Source organism: Galeopterus variegatus, unplaced genomic scaffold (assembly GCF_000696425.1).
Source record: "Galeopterus variegatus unplaced genomic scaffold, G_variegatus-3.0.2 Scaffold366, whole genome shotgun sequence".
Lineage (NCBI taxonomy): Eukaryota > Metazoa > Chordata > Mammalia > Dermoptera > Cynocephalidae > Galeopterus > Galeopterus variegatus.
Window position 1 is genome coordinate 230,968 of NW_007726477.1, and position 23,161 is coordinate 254,128.

Sequence of the window (23,161 nt, forward strand, 5' to 3'; positions counted from 1 at the left end):
TTTTTTTTTTTTCATTTAAGACACAAGAAAATCGTATAGTACCACATAAGATAAAGAGAGAAAACCGTGGGTGTGTGTGTGTTGTCTTGTAACCATCTACACTTTGGTACCAGTCTGCTTGTCTATAATCGGTTGTTTTTTTCCTATTCACTCACTGTCGTCTATCCAGATACTGTGAACTGACAGCAAACAAAGATATTGGACTTTGTTGAGGAGTCCCAATTTAAAATATTTTACCTGATTATTTCCAAATGTACCTAGGTTCTAAAAATTATCATCACTAAACATGTAAGAGGATAGCCCACTCCCTCATTAATGAAAACCACAGAAGCCTCTAGACAAACACACACAAATTGCCACTCTAATTTTTCTCAACTCCAAAACTCAATTTAGACAGAGAATAATTTAGACATAAAATAATACAGCCAGACAGATATTTAGAGACATCAAGTTCAGTCACCCTTGATCTACAATGAAGAAGTGGAAGCCAGATGGGTTTGGGGATTTACCCAAGATTGCACAGCTTGTTAGGGACACAGCTGGTTCAAGAAAGGTTCAAGAAACCTGATGCTCTGGTTCTCAGCCTGGACCACTACACAGTACTTGTAGCATTTCAGATGACATTCTGGTATCTGTGTTAAGAAGAAAAATATCTGAGAAAAATGTGTTTCTACAGGTTTCTCAGAGGGTTGGGGGAGGAGGAGTATAGATAGAAATGGCAGAGGGCAAATGAAAGGAATTCTTGAATGAGACTGGAACTTAGAAAAAGTGTGTTTTGTGGCAGCAACACAGTTCACTTTTCTATCTACCCTTGTTTTCAGAATTTTCCCCAGAGAATACCTCCTTCAACAGATCCACCTGTATTCCCTTGCTGACCTACAGCAGGTAAGTGCTCAGATGGGTCATTCATTCTCATTTTCTCCCTGGGGAAGTCTCTGTTGATTATGGTCTTGGCACTGAATTCTGCCATCATTTGGGATACTTTTCATCATAAGCTTTGATGCTCAATTTCTATTCAGAATGGGAAAAAACTTAGTATAAAAAGATTCAGTATAGGACAATAACAAATGTTGGCAAGGATGTAGGGAAACTGGAGCTCTCAAAAATGGCTGGTGGGAATGTAAACAACCACTTTGGGAAACAGTTTGACAGTATCTCACACAGTTAAACGTAGAATTACCATTATGACCCAGCAATTCCACTCCTAGGTATATACACAACAGAATTGGAAACCTGTGTTCACATAAAAACTTATACACAAATATTCAGAGCAACATTATTCATAATAGCAGAAAAGTAGAAACAACCCAAATGTTAATCAGCTGATGAATGGATAACCAAAATATATATCCAAACAACGAATATTATTCAGCCATAAAAAGAAATGAAGTACTGACACATGCTACAATGTGGGTGAGCCTTGAAAACATCATGCTAAACGAAAGAAGCCTCACACGAAAGATCACATTCTGTATGATTCTATTTAAATAAAATGTCCAGTATAGGCAAATCCATAGTGACAGAAAGTAGATTAGTGGTTGCCAAGGCCTGGGGAGAGCAGAGGAATGAGGAGTAACTGCTAATGGATACAGGTTTTCTTTTAGGGCTGATGAAAATGTTCTGGAATAATGGTGGTGGTTGCATAACCTTGTGAATATACTGAAAACAACCTAATTGTTTACTTGAAGGAGTGAATTTTATGGTATGTAAATTATATGTCAGTAAAAAAAAAAAAAGTGTAAAAAAAAGATGTAAAAGGCAATGAATGTGTTAAGCCCTTTGACTTGTGCTCAAGCCGAACAGCTGAATGACTTTTAAAGTTTAGTAAAACATCACAGAGCACAGAGTTAGAATCATCTTTTTATACTTTTATTAGTACATGTACATTTAATGATTGACCAGGTTAGCAGCCAGAAGGAAACCATCTTTTGTGTGTTCAGCCCTAAGTTCTGAATATGTTAAGCTTTAGTTAATGATTTAAATCAACAACTCACTCCCCAAGAAGCTGTTAGACTCTCAATGAAAGCCTTATTTCCCTTTCTATTTATATATTGACTCTTTCAAGATTCAATTAAAAAAAATAATTGTGACAATTTTCAAAACATGTCTAACTGCTGTGATTCTGTTCTTTCATTGTTTTCTTCTCTGGTTGTTTTACCCAGAAGAAGCAAGGTCTGCTTAAAAACTGCGTTCATATCCTTTAGCTATTTTTCAGACTTTTATTTTTCAAGGTTTTTTGTATGTGTGCCTTTTTTTTTTTTAATTTAAAAAGTTAAGACTTTTGTGTTCTCTTTGTCCCCTCAGAGGTAGACGCCTCAGAGGTAGAAAAGTTATTTTAAATAGCAAAAGTAATTTTAGAGCATTTAGTTGGAGAGGTCTGAGAGAAGGACTAGGGTTTTAATTTCCATTTGTGTGTCAAATTTAGACCTATTTGCACATATCGGCTCCCCGCAGTTCCTTCAGTCCTGCTTACTCATTACTGCATAGTCAAGCAGCAGTGATCTGCTGGCGGAGGTAGAAATATATATATATTTTTTTTTTTTTTTTTTTTGGCAGCTGACTGGTACAGGGATCGAATCCTGGAACCTGGTATTATTAGCACCACTCTCTTACCAACTAAGCTAACCTGCCAGCATTGAAAGGGGTATATTTTTAATTATAGTGTAAAGTGGTGTTCAAGGGGAAAAATTGGTTAAGACACCTTTATACATTTATCTGTTCTCTAGGAGTGTATCTGAGGACCGAGACTCTATCACTTGAGAAGTATGTTTAAAGGCACCAAACATTTTTGGAAAGATGGTTTAAAATACAATGGGTGGGCTCCAAAGTGAGTACTCTTTAAGGAAGCCTTTCAAAACTGAGTTTTGATATCAGATGAGAATCCAAAGTAATTCCATATTCGTTTTAGGGTGTCAAAGTAGTATATCCAAAATTTATGCTAGTGCTGAGTCCCTAATTGTCTATTTATTTCACCAGTGATTAAGTTGCTCACGGGGTATTGCTAACACACCAAAAAGGTAGCAGTTGTACAGCACATAGTCATTATCTGACTGTTGGTAGCATTTAGCCATAACATGTAAGATAGAGCCAAGTACTACTATTTCTTAGTGATAGAGCATGTCAGTGGGAGCAGGAAACCCCACCTACATGACCCAACCACCAGTCCCACGTTGTCCCATGCCATTTTGGCCTCGCCCTGGCTGCTTCGTCATCCTGTTTTATATCAGCTTCGGGAGTTTTAGAGTAAATTATTTCCCACTATTTATTCCCCTCCACACTCCTAAAGTTTTCTGTAAAAGCAGATCTTTCTATCATATAAAATAACCATAGAAAAATGAATTTTGGTGTACAGCTTTTGCAGGGGAAAGAAAGATAAACTAAAGAAAGTAATTGAGGAGTTAGAGATCCTGAATAATAACACAAATATCCTTCCTAAATGTACAAATTCCTTCCTACAAGTTTGTCTTAAGTGAATTTTATTTTTTCCCTTTTACTAGCTTTTATTTAAAAAACAAAACATAGATATTTTCCTCTCCCAAAAGAGAAAAAAGAAAGGTACGAATTTAATAAACATGGTAAAGGGGGATTTGTAATTGATAGATAATTTTAAAATAATATAGTATACAAAGCACTAATCATACTTAAAGATGCTAAAAGACTTCCAGTTGCAAAAAATTTGCAGCCTTCTTGTCTCTCTCTGGTTCCATGTTTATAAGTAACAATCCCTAAAATTTTAGCAGATAGACTCAGTTCAACAATTTGGCTGAAGATTTCAAGCTACCTTAATGCTTCTGTTATTGCATTGAAGATCATTTTCTCCCCTCTTTTCATTATTTGAATTTACTGTCCTATCGCATGCATTCTCCCTTACTATTGTACACATGAACATGAGGAAATGAATAGCAAGGACTGACAATTGCTTAGCAAAGGAGACTCCCTCCATTTGTTCCACCTGCTGACCGGTCGCTAAGTGACCATTATTGGCAAAATTTATGCTAGTGCTGAGTCCCTAATTGTCTATTTATTTCACCAGTGATTAAGTTGCTCCCGGGGTATTGCTAACACACCAAAAAGGTAGCAGTTGTACAGCACATAGTCATTATCTGACTGTTGGTAGCATTTAGCCATAACATGTAAGATAGAGCCAAGTACTCCTTCTGGCCTAGTAGCAGGGCTAAAGAAGGGACTTAAGATGGGGGCAGAGGCTCTCTAAATCCTAAGAGCTCCAGGGTGCACCAGCTTGAGTCACTCATTTCTTAAGTGTGAAATTCCAGATGAATTTCTGTAAAGCAAAATAATAGGTACTGTTAAAAAATATATTCAATCCCTGCTCTTTGAGTGTAAATCTAACAGAATATACTGTTAATTTTTTTAAAAAATAAAATCTTATAAACGGAAACTTACTTTCAGGAGGCGTGAATGTTTAGTGGGTTTTTTGAAGTGACAAGGCGCTTCCTTATAAAGGATTTGTCAGGCAATGACTAAGCATTATGTAAGTGAATGGACAAGTATTGGTGCATGTTTTGAAAGGGGAAACTAAGGTACTACTTTTTAAGAGTTTTTCCTTGGTTTGATACTTTGAGAAGGGGAAATAGAATTTGTATTTTGTTATTTTGAGTCTATCCAGCATTATCATGAATCCATAGGAAGGCTTTAAGACAACAATAGAATTTTTTTTTAAAAAATGCTCAAATGAGTCATCAGGAACAGTACTATAACTCTCAATGCCTTAGATTTCTGTATTACCTATCCCCTTTCCCTGTGAAGTATGTGACAAACCATCCCCTAACTCACATCTTCTTCGCTCTTTTAACACTGATAAAAAGGTTCCAAATTTTACCAGCAGAATACATTAGTATATGTCTGTTAATGTCCAAGGGTTCTTAGTTGTTCTTAAGGAAAAAATCAGAACCCTGGTGTAATATGTCATTCCTTGGACTGTGTAAATGATAGGAGAATTCTTCTAAAGTTCCTTCTACTTGCTGAAAGAAAAGGTCAGATTTGACTTCTAAATTTTGGCTACCTTGTGCTCCTGTGACAAAACCTAAAATGTATAATAATGACTAACTCTTCTGGTGTTACTCACCTTTGGGACATATGTAAGGTAAGCATTGAATGATTCCATTTGTACGTGATTCATGAGAAAGGATACTGAAGGATCCCAAGAGTGAGGTGGCTGGTTAGAGTAGCCCCTTCCCACACACTCCTCCCTCCACTGCCTGCCACCTCACCCCCCAACACACACTCCACTCTCGTGAGACAATCTAAAGAGCTGATTTCCCATTGTTCACTTTCCCTGGGCCCTCAGTTTCCAAACTAGAGCCTACCTTTAAGTTAAGGCAGTTTAAATTCTAGTTAATAGGAAATATATTACCTAAGAAAAATGAATTATTGTTTAGGCACAAATTCATTTGTCTTATTAATAAGTTGAAAACACAGCACAGTATTGGGGGGGGAGGGGAATTTCAACAGATACGTTTAATGAAAAAAAAAGATGGAAAGGCTGGAATTTAGAGAATTATTGTTTAGGCACAAATTCATTTGTCTTATTAATAAGTTGAAAACACAGCACAGTATGGGGGGGGGAGGGGAATTTCAACAGATAAGTTTAATGAAAAAAAAAGATGGAAAGGCTGGAATTTAGCGTACTTACTACAGAGTTGTAAAGTGGGAAGTATGCCAGAAGGTAGGACCCGCAGCACTCAAGAGCCATGAAAAGAGAAAGGAGTAATCAAATACACGCTACCTTTCCAGAATTGCCTAGAATGGTCTGAACTATTGTTTTTTATACTAAAGAAATAAACACTTACACTAAGTAACTGATGTAATTTACAGGGCATGTAAATGTTCAATGACTCAATGAATGGATGGATGGACAGACAGATTAATGGATACATGTGTGTACCTATTCATTCATCCATCCATCTACCCACCATTCTGAACTCACTAACTCTCTCTACCCCCAAAAGAAAAGCAAAGTAAATTAATTTAACGTTAGCCCCTAAACAAAACAAAATGACAAATGTCAGTCTGTGAAATAACAATGCACAGAATTCTAAGACCAAATAAAAATCTCTGCTTTTTATATGTCAGAATAATGGTGAGTTGTTTAATGTTGTGAACTTTCTGAACACTCACTAAACGTTCCTGAACAGCTTACTTTTCAGTTAACTTTTTTGCTAGTCCTGCGTACCCATAGAGTGTAGGAATTGTCATCTGTGTGACCTAAACATTTGTCAGAATTGGCCCCTGAAGAAATAATGCAAAGGGCAGTCCTACCTCCAAGATTTCCTAGTGTTTTCTAGTTTAGTGAGTAAGGTCATCAAAAGGCAATGTTTAAGGCACATCCAGGCCACTTTTTAAAAACATACTTTGCTGATTTCTTCTTCAAGGAAGTTATGCGAGTTATTTTGCATGGCCCTGCCCACCAACCAACCACATAATCAGATCATGTTATTCTCTGCGGACGCTCTTCAGAGTCAGCAGACAAAGGCCAAGCCTAAGTGGGTACCCAGAGCAGCTGCCCTTTCACCGAAGAAGTAACAGGGGATGACCTTTATTCACATGGGGGTTGACATCTCTGGATCCACAGCCCACAGGGATACAGCACCTCGGTGCCCACAACCAAGTCACCAGTCCCAGGCCTCAGGAGCCTGAGGAGCTTGTGTTCATAGCCTCTCAGCAGCCCTGATCCCTGCTCCAGTGTCCCCCCAGGCGTTAGTGGGCAGGATAACTAATTGGGAGCATTCGGATTTAACAAGCAGAAAAACAAAGCATGACAGTTCGCCTGTGTTGTTCCGTGGCCAGTGCCTGTATCCACTGCAGCTGTCACTGCCTTCAGAAACCTCTGGATGTAATCTGGGGAGAGACAGAATGAGGCCTCCATTAAAACATTACTAAATCTCTGTTAGCTACTTTAGCCAGCGTTGTTCCAACCAATTAATAAGTTAGGAAAGAGGACCATAAGTTATTTGGGGAACAAATCATGCCTTTTCAATAAGTGGATTTTAAAGAAATTAATTTGTGTGTTTCCTCAAAGACCTTTCCGGGGAGGGGGAATGAGATCGAATGTTATCTTTGAATGCTTGAGATTGGCAGTAGAGCAGATGAAAAGTGGCTGTTTCTCAGGAGGGCAGCGGTATCTTGAGTAGGTGCTCAACAATGCATGCTTCATGCTGAATCTCCCAGGGTGTCTTACATCTCGCAGGGGTGGGGGTGCAGAAAGGGAAGAGTGACAGCTACTGCTAAGTGCCAGGACTGGAGCCAGATCTTCTGGCTCCTCACCAGAGGCCTTCAGTCTTTGGCGTCTTTAACACATGCTGATCATAACTACTGTTTTTTTGGTGTTTTACTGATGGGGCCAGTTAGCTGAGTGAGTTAAAGCAGGTAATTAACAAGGTGATAGTGCAGATTGTTCTTTATGCAAGCTGGTAGTCTCTGCCCAGAGAAAACTTTCCTGTTCTGCAGTTCCAGGCACCACAGCCACCTCCGGCCTGGTGCACAGATGCATTAAAGAATTGGGGGAGGTGGGCAGGGACTATGGCAGAAAAGGTGGATACCTAAGGGCAAAGTTATTGCCCTTTTTGAGAAACCACATCAGAAAGATGACCACGTGTTGTGAGCGTTGGATAGAGAGCCCCATTGTCCAGGTGAGAAAGAGCTTGATTGAGATAAGGATTCCAGAAGCCAACCGTGAGCCCTTCAGGTATACCCATCATAGTGATGGATCAGGACACAGCCACAGAATTGGATGGTGGTTAGTCAGTGCTGAAATCATTTCTGTTTGGGCTTCCAATCATCTGGGTGGTGGTGTTGTTATTGGGTTTTTGTTGGTGTTTCCCACTTATAAAAAAGCAATTATCATACTGACCAGGTGAGGGCTTGTTTTCAAAGAACATTTACTTAAAGATCTAGAGTAAGGTTAGTGTCAATCTTGCCAGTGGTGGAACTGGGCTGTCAGCCTGCCACCTCACACAGAAATGCTATTAGTTACTAGGAGCAGGTGAGAGAGGGTTTGGGTCAAAATTAACCCATCACATGATCAGAGAAACTGAGATAGTGCCACACTATTGGTTGGTTAGCAGGCACATTTCTGTGTATTAATTGTCTATTGCTGTGAACCAAATTACCCCAAAACTTAGAAAATTAAAAAGTAAACAGTAATTGTGTCATGGTTTCTATGGGTCAGGATTTCCTGAGCAGTTTAGTTGGGCAGTTTTGGCACAGGTCTGTTATGAGGTTCCTGTCACCTGAAGAAGCCTTAGTTGGGACAGGGGGATCCACTTCAAGGTGGGTCACTCCCCTCGCTGGCAAGTTGGTGCTGGTATTTGGTGGGAGGACTCTTGCTCCAACCCACATGGGCCTCTCCATAGGCTGCTTAAGTGTCCCCATGATGTGACAGCTGACTTGGGAGTGGCCTGAGAGAATGAAAGAAAGGCCTTGCCTCAAAAGTTAGGTAGCATCACTTCTGCCACATTCTGTTCATTAGACATGAATCCACTAAGTCCGGCCTCCATTTAAGGTGAGAAGAATTAGGCTCAACCTTTCGAAAGGAGGCATATGTGAACATACGTGAACATATTTAAAGATCACCATATCCTGCAATAATAGCATCTCATATTTGCATATTGCTTTACAGTTTTAAAAGCATTATTCCCATAACAAATTTGTGATAGGAAAGCCTGCCTTTTTTTATACCCACTTTATAGGCAAAAAAAACCCCTGAGACTTAGAAAAATTGGCTGGCTTGCCACAGTTACACAGCTTCTACTAAGTGACTGAGCCAGGACTGAAGCCTGGGTTTTCTGACTGTCCAGAGTTCTTTCTGCAGTGCCATAGGGCATCTCTGTATGAAAAATGGGCAGCCTCTTGAGTAATCTCACACTTTCTATGTTTATAGCAAAGTGATATAAAGGGAACATGTAAAATAATATTTCAAAAGCACAAGAAGGAGAAAATATGAAATAGTCATGATTTTTATAGTTACTTCCCGTACACAGCCCGAGAGGCCTCAGGAAGCCAATGTATCCCTACCACGTTGGATATACTCACAGGGAATGTCCTTCAGTCCCAGCAATGTGTTTTGGGACTTTTCCTTCACTTTTTATTGTCGTCAAACTTTCATTATGCCACCAAAAAAAGAGGGGATCCAGGAGACCTGTTTCTTCCTTTCTCTTTAGTTCAGTTCAACAAATATGTGTTGAGTGCCTTCTGTGTGCCAGGTACTGTGCTGGATGCAGAGGAGGCAAAGGTGAATAAGTCACAGCACATTCCATCATGGAGCTCACAGTCTAATGAGAGACGAGCATGTGATTGAAGTCAGTGGAGTTGAATGCAGGGTGCTTGGGAAATGCATCTAACAAGTGTGGCAGATTGTATTTGCAAAGGTAGTCACAGCAGCATCTCCATCTCATGTGTCCTTCTTACACTGTGATTTTGACACTCCTCCTGTCTAGAGATGTGGCCTATGTTTCCCTTCCCTGAATTTGGGTGGGCCTGTTATCGTGGAAGTGATGCTATGTGATTTCCAAGGCCAAGTCATAAAAGGTGACAAAGCTTCAATCTGATGCCCTCTGGGGATGGTTACTCTTGGACCCCAGTCACCATGTTGTAAGCCCATGCAGAAAGAACACACGGGCAGGCCACATACCACCATTCAAGCTGACAGCTATCGTCAACCACCAGACACATGAGTGAAGACACCTCCAAATGATTCCAGCTCCTAGCCTACTAGTCTTCTCAGCTGAGGTGACACATGTCATGGAGCAGAAGCAAGCCATCTCCACTGCATCCTGCCTGAACTCCTGACCTACAGAATCTGTAAGCACAATAAAATGATTCTTTTATACCACTCAGTTGTAGGGTAATTTGTTTTGCAGGAATAGTAACCAGAACACAGCCATCAGGGAAGGCTCCCTAGAGGCTATGATTGTAAGTTCAGGTGTGCGGCCTCTAGGTGTGAGCCAGGTAGAGAGGAAGAGGACTTGTAGGCCTTGGCAGCTCAAACACCTGAGTGACCTAACCCACAGTGTTTCTGTCATGGAAGCACGCAGAAGAAAATGTTCATTACAACTTTGACATTTCTAAAGAACATTGCCTGCATGCCGTAGGATTCTTTTGATACATCATCTCAACAAAAATTCATGGAATGAGTGAGATGGTATCACTTCACTTCCCTCAAAAATAAAAGATTCTGTGACATGCCTAATGCTGCAAAGAGCAAGGAATAGAGTTTTTAATCTTTCCTTCCCACCTGAGCACCTGAAACATGAGCCCAGTATTCTGTCACTGTACCCCTGCCTGGCTACTTTCTCCCTGTTCATTTATTCATTCAGCAAATATTTATTAAGTACGAACTATGAGCCAGAGCTGTACTAGCCCTGAAAATTGAGAGGGCTCATTTTCACAGAGAAGGACTAGCGATTCTTATTGATGATGGTTAAACTCCTGCACTCTGCCTGTGTGCCAAGAACTTCTAGTACAGGTTGCTCATAATTCTGCTCAAATAGTGATGTCCAGTGGATTTTATCCCTTGTGGCCTTGGGCCAGCCATCCCACCACGTTTGCAGTAGGTCTTCAAGATGCAAGAGGGATAACAAGAAGGCCCTGTCTAGTGAGGTGTTGAGGGCCGAGGAGGCTTCTAGCACTTCACAAAGTTTGATCACTTGATGATGCTCCAGAAATGGAACCAGGAAGTATAGCAGCCCACAGGACAGCACTAGCATGTGTGTCTCAGCTGACACCACTGTCTGCTTGTGAGAGTGGCCTACAATTCCATTTGCATTTGAAACTTGCAGCTTTTCAACATTACCCCTATCTTTCTTTTTTTTGTTTGTTTGTTTTTTTGGTTTTTTTTTGGTCTTTTTTCCGTGTCCGGCAACGGATCGCAACCCTCAGTGTCGCCCCCGTACCGGACCGGGACCGGCAACGGGATCGCAACTACCCCTATCTTTCTTTTTTTTTTTTTGTCTTTTTTCCGTGTCCGGCAACGGATCGCAACCCTCAGTGTCGCCCCCGTACCGGACCGGGACCGGCAACGGGATCGCAACTACCCCTATCTTTCTGAGGAAAAATTGGAAGGCTGATGGAAGCAGTTTTTCATGCTGTTGTTTGGTTTTTATTTTAGTTTCTGGCTAAATCCTAATGAGCCATCAACATATTTGCTCCTGGAATTTTAAACAGAGTTCAAAATCAGTTGTGGCAGCAAAGATCTTTATGGGAAAACAAATAAAGAAAAGGTATAGGGAGCAGCATCAGTCATTCAGAAAGCTACTGAAGCATTAATGAGCCTGGACTTCTGTAGCTGTGGAGCAGGTTTCTTGTCACTCAGAAATTAACTCTCTTCCTGAGAGATAGTCATTTATTTATTCATTCTTATGAGAAGAAAGTGATAAGCATCTATTATATACTGGCACTTACTGTAACAGGTGCTGGGGACAGGATAGAAAAGGCACAGGGTAGAAAACTGCCTTCTCAGAGCACTTTCTCTACCAGCTCTGTCCTGGTGTGGCAGGCACATTGGAGAGACAGCCTAGCCAATCCATTCTGCATTTTAAAGGAGAGAAATATGACGTTAGACAAAGCTATCATGACTCAGGTTCCTGCAGAAAGCAGGCAAGTGGCATCTGTACCCAAAGCAGGCCTGAGGGGGGACCTCAGGCTGTGATAAACAGAGAGTGCATCTCCATCCAAAGTGGGCAGCTGTTACTCAGGAGCCCTGAGTCCCCAGATCTTCCTGTTTTCCAGGAGAAGCCGGAAATCCGCATTTTTATGTGAAATTTCTCAATATTTAAACACTCTGCAGGCCAAACAAAACACAGCCACCAGTTTTGACCTCTGCTTTATAACAGAGAATGCCTGCTTTTGTGCCGTCAAACTAATGAATACTCCAGTACAAGAAGGGATGTGGAGGTTAGTGTCAGATCGTGCTCCTTAAAAGGCTGCAGACCCCATCCCAAACCCTTGAGATACTAATTGACAGGCTTGCACAGGCTGACAGCTGGGCCCTGAAAGTGGACATGCACAAGGAAATGGGCAAGCTATTCCAGGTCACTTTGCAAGGTCAGGGCAGCAATGCAGACATCAGGAAGGCCGAAAACGAAGGGCAAGAGGCAGCCAGGAAGCCCTACATTTCCTTGAGCTGTTGGTTAATAAATCATATTCGAAAGGTATCACCAAAGTTCCTCTCCCTGGCATTGCTTTGTGAGGTGGAAAATTAAATAGAAATCAAAATTAAGATGGCTGTCAGGAGCTTTTAGGAGACCAGCATGCCAGTGTGAGGCCAACATGAGATGAAGTTCCTGCCTGGAGCAAAGGTCTCCAAAGGGGTGATGAGACCCAATGTTGGGCATTGCAGAGGAGCTGGCTGCTTCAGTGGTCACACACTGGAGTTTTAGAGCTTGCCTGCCCCTGTGCAAATGCCAGCTCACAACAGGCACACCACGTGACCTTGGGCAAGTCACTTCTCTTCATGCCTCAAGCAGTTCATCTCTGAAGTAGGGATAATGGCACCTGCCCCAAAAGGTTATTGTGAGGCTTAAAGTTAGCATGAGTAAAGCACTTAGAACTCTGCTTGACACATAAGGGCTTGGGAGATGTGAGCTTTGCTAGTGGTACAACACTGGCATTAGTGTTCCTGTGAGGTATGGGCCTTTAGTAAATGGTTCTCTGGAGCTTTCTTCAGCATCACCAAGGCACTGCCATCTGTGGACATTAGACTGCAGCTATCACTGCAGAAGTAATGTTTGCAATATTATAGTTCCGCTTATCAGATTCTGCAGAGGAATCTAGGCCACAGGAGCCTACTGTAGTCACAGCTGTACAGTCACTGTATGGAGCAGCACCTTGGCAGGGAAAGCAGAAAAACCCTGGACCAGCTCACTTCTGCCTCCAGGGTGGTCCTAGACCAGATCTCCCCATTGGTCCCACAGGGGAATTGTATATGGGGAGCCCCCACCCCATCTAGGGGAGGCAGTGAGCTCTCTGTAGGGCTATGCTAGAGTGAGTCAGGGACTGCCCTCTGAACATCACCACCTTTCCTTGTTCTTGCTGAGAGGTCTTCAGAGCCTGCACCAGAAAGGGGGGCTGGGGGAGAGTTTGGCTTGCTGAAAAAGGTAAGCACCTTCAGCACCTGTCTCTTTAAAGAATGCATACCCTTTCGGTGGGTTGTGCACAGGTATCTTTTCAATTTTAACAAAAAGCAATATTTCTGTAAATTTTGCAGAATCATAGAGTACACATTTTTGTGCTTAAGGAAAACCATTGAGTCCACACTGTTTCTGCAGCTATAGAAGGGAGACGCTTACTAGACTGAAATGTTGGCAGAAACAAAGAGAAGCCATGTTCCTTCCCACCTGCAATTACAGTTTTACTAGCTTGTAAAGCACACACAGAATTTGCAGTACATTCTTCCATTGCAGTAGGGGAGAGGCCCTGCTGTGAATGTAATTGGCTTTCTAGCTTTCTTTAACGTAGAGGTAGAAGGGAGGTGGACTGAAGGGCCTTCACTCTTAGAATTAACTGATCTTGAATTGTGTTTAAATTCCATGCATCTCCCTGAATGCATGTGTTCCATTAAGTCGTAGGAATGGAAACTCAGCTTACATCTGAAAATATCTCCATCCCTGTCATTTCTTATCACTTTTTGAAAGCCATGTTTGTTTGTTTCTTTCTTTCTTTCTTTTTTTTTTTGAAGTATTTTTAACTTAAGCCTGGCAGGGATTTTCAACCTTGTTAACCCGTTAGAGTTATATGGCATCTTCAAATGACAATTTCATACAGTACATCCCATTTGGACCACATTTTTCTCTGGCTTTGGCCTTGTACTATATCTGCTCAGAAGAAGAGGACCACAGGAATGTATTTGGATAAAAACTGTCTTTGTTACTTTACTTCTCCAGTGCTTAGTTTCTTCATTTATGAAGTAAGAAGGTTGAATTAAGCAATCTTTGTAGCCCCTTCCAGCTCTAGGGCCCTGGTTCCATGATTTTATGATCCTTAAGAAATGGTTATATTTTGAAAGTCACTCTACATGTGTCTACTTTCTGGGGCTTCCCAGCCAGTTTGCATAAAATGGCCAGGCTTCTGGGCACAGCAAGGAACCTGGGCTGACAGCCACATAGCTGAACGTGGGCTCAGCCTCTTCAGTTTTAAGTGACAAACGGCAAGATTTCCATTTGCCAAGGGCCAACTGTTTTGACTTTCTGTCATTAAATAGCAGTTTTAAACATTTTCACAAATATGATCATCTGAAGGACAGCTTACAAAAACCAGTTAAATATACTGATTTTATATATTCCTTAAAGACAAATTGTCTTCTTAAAACCTCACAATTCAATTGTTAAGGTCAGTAGGGGTTGGGGCGTCCCTTCACATTTGTTAACACAATGGCAGTTAAAATAATGCCCCCACACAAAAGTTGGCCAATAAAAATGTGCAGAAGATATTATGCCATCTAGTGAGTTTCCTACTACAACAGACAGATTAACTTGGCCATAGTTCACTGGATAACCTGATTGGTGAACTATGAGTTGGTGTTTGTATTCAGGCTACAACAGAGAGCCTGTTGCAGCTCAAGGTTGCAAGTGGTGGAACTATTTAAGAATTCATGACATAAGGGACATTGAGGGAATGGGGCATCATATGGGAAAGTTTAGAACTGAAGAAAAAAGGAATTAGGGGAAGGAGATTGTAAAAGGATTCTTGGTGAGAGCAGAGGTCAAGGGTGCAGAGAGAAAGTAGGTTAGGCAGTTGCAGGTAATAAAACTACTGAAGTTTAGAACTGAAGAAAAAAGGAATTAGGGGAAGGAGATTGTAAAAGGATTCTTGGTGAGAACAGAGGTCAAGGGTGCAGAGAGAAAGTAGGTTAGGCAGTTGCAGGTAATAAAACTACTGATTTTTTTTTTTTCTTTAACTACTGATTTGAGTTTCACCTTTTCCTCTCTTCTCTGCATACTGCCTGCTGGGGACTGGGACTGATCATCTGGCAGACAGTCGCAGGAGCTAGAAAGGGCCAGGATCCTCAACCTACTTATTCCATCCCTGAGTTATTAAGGCACAATCTCACTGAAGGCAAGAGACTTGTCATTTCTCTCTCATTTCATACCTCTTAGCCTAGAGGAGAGAGGGAGGGACCGTCAGAAAACCCACGGCCCAGGATGACAATGATAGTTTATCCTTTACAGTCACAGATTATCTCTGGTGCTTAGAATCTTTGTAAAATGAGAAAGTCGTACTAAGTAATAGATTAATAGCTTTTTTAAATATTATTATATGCTCAAGAAAGGTTACTTACTTTGATTATCGAGTTCTTACTTTGGGCCAAATCCTGTTCTAAATCTACATGGATTATCTCATATAATCCTCACAGCAGCCCTCTGAGATAGGTGCTATTATTATCCACATTTTACCAATGAGATTAACTTGCCCAAAGTCATCTAGCCAAAGTGGAGGAGCTGGGATTCAATCCCAAGTGGTCCTGTTCTGGCACATGTCCTATTTTGTTTTGTTTTTTCAATTTTGTATGAAATGTTTCAGACTTATCAAAACATAAAGAAGAACGATTACTGCCAGCTGCATGATTGCTTCTGCAGTGGAAATATTCCCTTCATTGGAAAAGTGGGCACACACTCTGAACAACTAAATTGGACTGTTTCCTTCCAGCTTTAACATTCTCTATTTCTAAAGGCAGATTGCTACCAAGATCCACCTGGCAGCAAAGCAGAGCCCTCCTTCCCCCACACCATTTCTGAAGCTTCACCAAGTCTTTCCACTGGATGGAAGGAGGGAATAGGGCAAAGAGGGAAAGAGAACTAAGCAAATGCACCCATCACTAGCTCCAGAGTACCAGCACCATGCATGTCAAAAACCCAGTGCCCAGAGAGACTCAGTGTAGAGATTGTGATCATATTGGTCAGACCCAGCTTCCTGACTAGGTTCCCCCAAATAAGCCATAACCCCCAGGTTACAGGTCAGTTTTAATCTGTGCCATGGTGGTCAAAATATTTCTATTCTGTTCAAACCAATGACCTGTAGTTGTCAAAAACAGCGATTCTAGAACAAAGGAACTGGATTATCCATTGAATGTATTACACTCCAGAAAAGAAAGCAGGTTAATTACATATGGATTTATGATGCTATGGATTTGCTTTTTGTTTTGTATTTCAAAAATTTGGGGTTAGCTCATTCTACATTATAGGTATGGCCAATGTGTGTTGGTGTTTGTTTATGTATTTATAACTGGTCTGATTCCAAAAACGACTTTTGAGGTGGAGTTTCTCTTTTCTCTCTTCTTTATTCTCTCTTCTCCTGTCTTCACTCTTTCTCTCTCTCTCTCTCTCTCTCTCTCTCTCTCTCTCTCTCTCTCTCTCTCTCTGTTTCTCGTGTGTGTGTGTGTATTCATAACTGTGACTAAATCTAATTCCCTTCCATTTCCATTGGTTTAAATTATTGGCATATACACTTATCAAAAATGATTCTTTGCTGCTCAGGGATCCCACGTGTCTGGAGTTCTGCTAGCATCCCTCCCACAGAATGTGGTTAGAAAACCCAACTCTTCTAGAATTGCCATCAGCCTAAAGGTTCCCTTCAGCCACTGGAAGGATAAAAAGTAAAAATCTCTGATGCAGCTGACATTTTAGGTGTGTATATAATTTACCAAATTGTTGACCACTCAGCTTTTAGTCCGTGGTCACAAAAGGAATTAGCAACCCTTCCCTGCTACCCCAAAACCCTAAGAAGGAAGGGTGTTACTTGGCCTTGGCCCAGAGGCCTGCTGGCACACAGTGCCAAAGAGCGCCAAACAGCAGCACAATGGTACATTTTGGCCACAAAAGGCTTGGGGTGGCAAAAAGAGCCAAAATAGTTGTGGCATAAGTTGGCCTGGATATTAAGCAAATCTGAGTTTAATTTTACAGAGATAAAAACTCTTTTTTTGTTTTCCAACTGGCTGCTGCTTTCTCTGTCTCCATGGAATGAAAGATTTCAGCCAGGAGTTAGTTCACGAGGGCATTAAAGTCCTCACAAAGAGAGATATGTAATGGTCTTTACACAGGCTTTCATGTTTGCCTGGGCAAGATGGAGTAAGGATAAAAAGGCACATGGGTAGTGAGGGAAGCTGAAAATGGATCTTGAGGCTTGAATTCCTTTTCTGAGTTTGCTTAAGCCACATTGCCTGAGCTTAGAATAGAGAGGCAGGCAGTCTGTCTCCTTGGGATAAGGAAGGATTTGGAACTCAGTGACTGTGAGGTCTTGGCCCTTACTGTGTTTTCTGGTTTGTTTTGTTAGCAGGAGCAAGTTATTCTAGTTTCTTGCTTCTGGGGTTTTTCTTCTGCACACTTTAAGCAATGTGTCTCCACCCCACTGATGGTGATGGTGTGGATGGAATGGGATAATGAAAGGGGTGGAGAGAGAAGTTGATGGAGCTGCCTAGCATGAGGGAGGCAAGGAAACTTCAGACCTCGGAGCTAGCTTCCGAATCCATTAGGGGTGGAGAGGGAAGGGGGACCAGAGGATTGAAGTCATCTCAGTCTAGGACAGAAGCGGAGTCATTCTGAGAAATTAATATAGCCAGCCGTGCCAGTTAAGGAAACAGGCTGGTTGTCTGAGCTGTGATTTTATTACCCATGAAATGGTTAAGAGTGGAGGAGAAGTATAGTATTTAGACAAGTAATCAGTGAAGAGTAACCAACCAAAAATGATTACGGGATCCACCTAAAAATGGTTAAAATGGTGAATTTTATATCATGCATGTTTACCACAATAAGAGTACCATCCCCTTTTAAAAAAAAATTATAATGAGCACATCAGGAAAGTACCAGCACTCCTTAGCTTATGGACTATATTTTACAACCTTTTAAGTATTTGTTAAGTGCTAGGCACTATACACTGTAATGCAGTGACTTCAAAATATATCTGACACAAGACATACATTCTAGGTGGGCATGTGCTGAAAGAGTCCTCTGAACTTAGAGGAGAGAAATACATTTAGGAGGAAATGTCAAGTCCCCCATACCCAGGATCTAGAGGGGCCCGCCCAGCAGGATGTCCTCAGTTCCCAGGCTGGGGAGTGCAGAAGGTGTGATTTTATGATTCTTGCCAGAACTGTGTTATGCCTTCCCAAGATAAAATGTCACCTGAGTTACTTAGGCCTGCTTAAAAGAGCCATTTAAAATAATCCACGAGTGAAAGATTCAACCTTGAATGTGAGTCTTTATCTTATCTATCCTGGGCCCCCCTAAGAACACCAGTGCTTCTGCAAGAGGAAGTGCCCAAAGAATATGGGGTGAATGAATGAACCAGTGCTAGGAAGAGGAGGACGAGGACAAGAGGAATTCAAAGGGGTCTACCAAGGTAAATCTGTTCATCTGATTTACACACTGTAGTATAGCTTTATCATCCCCCCTATGACCACATATTCTTTCTTGCCCTATGTTTTTATTCTGACCAGCAGTTGAAACTATTCATAAATAACAGGAATACCTTAACTGACATTGGAAACTATCTGAAATGTTACAAAGGGGATCCCCAAAATGCATAATTTGACATTTATTTCACATCCTATTTCTACCACTACTACCAAATCTTTTCTAGTGTAGGTAGTCTCAATTTCTCCATCTCTGACATGGATAATAATTTACCTCACATGACTGATAAGGAGACTAACAAAATATATATTGGAGTTTTATTGAAGTACGTTAGCTAATAATTAAGTGTAGTAAAAGTGCTTTTTCAAATGGCCCAGCAGAAATCACTGATGCTGGCATTTCAAAAAATGAATGAAAACAGTAGTTGACTTGCTTTGGTAATCATACCTTTTAAAAACAAAATTATATATGTTTCAACAAGAAAAATAAATTTATAGAAAATAAATTTTAAAAATATTGTAAAGCTAACTGACTATGGTCCAATAGAAGAAGCAAAAAAGACAATATGTAGCCATCGTGATATAGAGCTGAAATTTCTAATCAGAGTTTGGTGGGGTGATATTGCTAGCCACATTGTACCCTTAAATGAAGGTCTTTTCTATTTTCAGTTCTTACAGTATTCATATATTCTTTAGCAGTAAGTTACTTTATATGTCGGTGTACACAAATATATGCAAATGTATATTATACATAGTAATATATTTAAGGAACTGGTCTCCTTTCCATAATTTGAAAATTCCCGGTAACTCCTGTTTATTTTATTAACACACGTTCTCACTTGATCTTAACTGCCTGTTTCCTAGGGCACGCTATAATTTATTCTCCTGACATCACCTTGTGACAAGAATTATGAGTACTACAGCCAGTTTGCAATTCTTAAAAAAAATGAATGAAAAATAAAGAGGAAAAAGTAATAGCCTGTGAATGGGGAAGGGCTGGGGGTGGCAAGAGGCAGGGAGGGAGGCTGCTTGGCCCAGGAATGGCACTGGAAACGGAGAAAAGAGAGCACTGACTGCCTCAAGACGTGTTATTTTTCCTGTGGCTTCTTGCTTCTTTCCACCCCCACCTCTTCCAGTCTGAGCTTTGAGTACAGTTGAATTTTCACCACAGAACTTGGCTAGGCCTCCTAAGGGACTTTCTCTTTCCCATCTTTCCATAAATTATAGGTTTGCACATGAGAGCAGAACAGATGATTCTCATTATCTTTTGGGTTGGGTTAGGGTTGGGTTAGGAGAGTGAGTGTGTGTGTGTGTGTGTGTGTGTGTGTGTGTGTGTGTGTGTGTGTGTGTGTGTGTGTGTGTGTGTGTGTGTGTGTGTGTGTGTGTGTGTGTGTGTGTGTGTGTGTGTGTGTGTGTGTGTGTGTGTGTGTGTGTGTGTGTGTGTGTGTGTGTGTGTGTGTGTGTCTTTAAAAAACCTTCTGCCCACTCTCAAATATGTATCCTTGTTCAGGGAGGTGGAGTTTTTGTTAATATGGTGGCTTATCCACCAATGAATTGGTCCCCTCCTCCTTAATAGGATGGTTTTAACCTGGTTTCCATGACCAGTGTTGATTTCAGCCATTTTCCTTGGCCTTTAAATACTTGGCCTTTAAATAGGAAGTCATGGCTCCATGATAGCAGGGCCTTGTCTGGGCTGTTCACCCATATCCCCAGCACCTGGAACAGTGCCCAGCATACTGCAGTTCCTCATGAATGTATGTAGAGATTTTTTTTTTCTTACTTGGTGGAAAAGTGACATTTCTAGGACAGTTTTTACTTTCATAAATGAATCATTCAGATCATTATAAAGTTATTGGACGGGTCCAAAAAAGTTAACTTACCCCAGAACATAGAGGCCATTTATACGTAGAGTGTAGAACTCACTAAAAACTAGAACTACTGCTAATAGTTAAGTTCAGGGAGGTCTAATCCTGGGCACTCTTTTTGATTAGATGTCCAGACCAGCTGCAAACACAGTAGTGGATGGGGGAAAGGAGTTGACTGCATTGCATCCAAGCTTACCCTGCTCTTTTGAGTCTTCTAAAGTACTCAAGCCAAGCCTCCTAAAAGAAGTAGGTGCTAGGAAAACATGCAAAGGAAAATTAAAAGATGTGGCCTATTAAGTAAGGGGAGTAGAATGTAATTCACCTCAGGATCTGGAACACTTGATTGCCTATGGACATAATAGAAATATAGTGAAGAAATTATTTTTTTTAAAAAATACCCCTGACAGAATGAGAGGAAGAAGAGAAGTAGGAAAGGACAGGCAACATTTATAAAGAAAGAAAAGTTAACATTTGATGAAGAATTCAATAGAAGAGTTGAGGGACCTGCCCAAGAGAGCAGAGCAAGAAGGGATGATAACAGCCTACTCAGAGGAGAAGAGCCTAGCAGTGAAAAGGCCTGTGGAGAAAAAGGAGCCAAGCTCCAAGTGACAAATGACGGCAAAAATGAATAGCTGAAGTGAAGTGCTCAACTTGAGGTGTTGGAGGAAGAAACAGCCAGAGGAGAGAGCAAGGGAGGTGACCAAGGAGCATGTTGTAGAGATGGAAGAAACTGTCCTGCAGAGAATGGACAGGGACTGAGGAAGGCAGGTATTTTTATAATCCAGATCCTGCTGAATGAGACCACCATCAAGATAGGCCCAAATAGGATCTAGAGATTGCTATAAATTTCCAATATGACCTTATCTTGTAGTTTAATAAGCCAAATATGTACTTGTCCACTATCTCGTGCCCTAACCTTGACCAAGTCCTACTAAATTAATACCCTCTCTTTCTACTTGACTGTCCTGGCAGCGCCGTTGTTCTCTCTGTACTAAATATAGTTCCAGGGACAAAAGGGTTGAGACACATGAAAGGCAACAGCTTAGGACATGTTAATATATGTCTTTCTTGTTCAGGACCAACTAATCCATCTTAGGAACCCCCTAGAACTACTGCTTTTTGATGTTAGCATATTTATTTGAGGGTTTACTTCTGAGTAAGTCCTCTCTTACTATATTTCATAATGTGAATTAAATCATAATATGTGTAGACACTCAGAATTAAGTCCTATGTTAATTCTGTCCTTTTCTCTAAAGAGATGAGACATTGACTTCATAATTAAAAAGCTAATATGAAAGTAATTCAAAAAAGCTCATAGAAAAATAGAATTAAAAGATAATATGAATCTTTCCATGAACTTTATGAAGTGTCCTTGTATACTTGGGTGACCTTGTTTACCTGAGTACCCACTTATAGTTAAGATCCTGAAAGCCTTTCTTTCTTTTTGTGTAAAATGCATTGTGCACTATGCCTTAAAGGCAAAAGTATATCATTCAGACTTGCTGTTGGCCAGGTAAATGAGGCATGGAAGGAAACTTAAGCAAAATGAACAATAAATTGCCTTAGAGGCATGTGTAATAAGTTATTCAATTTAATTTAAATTAGCAAAATAATTGTCATTCCTATTTCCTAGCTATATGTTCTTTCCAGAAATGTGTTACTGTATTACTAAAAGCCTGATATAGTCTGACATAGGCCTAAACCAATATCCTGGTTTGCTTTTTCCCAAAGTGTGGGATAGTAAGAATAACATTTTCCATATTAATAGGAAGAGAAGGTAGATAGCTTGCTTGGAGTCACCAGTTAGTACATGGGAAAGTTACAGTTTGAACTCAAGAAGGCTGTTTTGGCAAATACTCTTAATTACCCTACAAGAATACCTCTGATTCCATGGAATAAAGATGATATTATTTGGTACAGAAAATGATTTTAGGCAGCACATGGACATGGCTTAAAATGACATTGATTTACATAACAAGAAAATTACTCTCTTCAGCTCTCTTTCTGTCCTTCAGGTTAAACCAAACAGAAAGTTTCATTCTAGTGCTGGTATGACTTGAAACTCCTAACACCTGTTTAATCTCCCTTTTCAACAGAGAGTTGGCTCCAGGTTCAGAGCCTTCCAGCATCGGTGTTAGCTTGATTTTATGGCGGGGGATACTGGTTTTCCATTTATGATATTCATATAAAGGCTTTCATTTTACATGAACTTATTTAAGTTCACAAATGACTCTATTTTTTTTATTTTAAGTTATCAATATACAATGTAGTTGATTTTCATGTCTGTTTACCAATTCCTCCTTTTCCTCCCTCCCTCTCCCCCATCCCCCCCATCAACATCATAACTGTTCACTTGTCTTAACAAGTTCAAGGAATTGTGATTGTCGTGAAAAGTGACTCAATTTAAATAAAGTGTTAAATAAATAACACAGGTGGAATACAGCTATGACAGCACTTAGGAAGGTGTTCACACATGACTGAAGTTTAGGAAACACTCCCCCAATTCTTCCATTTTGCAATTCACTTTAAAGCAATGGCTTTGGCTTTTAATGCCTTTTTTCTTTATTTTGGCAGATGGCCAGTACAGGGATCAAACCCTGGACCTTGGTGTTATCAGCACCACACTCTGACCAACTGAGCTAACTGGCCAGCCCTTAGTGACTTTTAATGGCTTTTAATCTATAGGTTATTTTTCTCTTTTTCCTTGGTGGAATCCTCTGTGCTCTTATCACAAAGATTTCCAACTTCCCTCTGGGGATTTAGGGGTCTTCTGGGATGGAGTTTTCACCAGACCTTAGTAATATCACATATATTCAGTTTAAAATGTTTCTTTTTTCTGAAATGATACTGTTTCTACATTTTTTATGTTAAAATCCCTTTCCCTTTTTTTGTGAAATGATGGTTATAGTAGATGATATATTTTGTTTTGTTTTTA

The 23,161-nt window shown here is 40.6% G+C and overlaps 1 protein-coding gene and 1 non-coding gene across 2 annotated transcripts in view; one reads left to right on the plus strand and one right to left on the minus strand.

Moving 5' to 3' along the window:
- Positions 1–23,161, plus strand: part of PLEKHM3 (pleckstrin homology domain containing, family M, member 3) — a 172,306-nt gene that overhangs the window by 104,707 nt on the left and 44,438 nt on the right. The gene's annotated exons all lie outside the window — the stretch shown is intronic.
- Positions 22,802–22,875, minus strand: TRNAI-GAU. Its single transcript has one exon. It is a non-coding gene; the product is annotated as a tRNA-Ile (tRNA).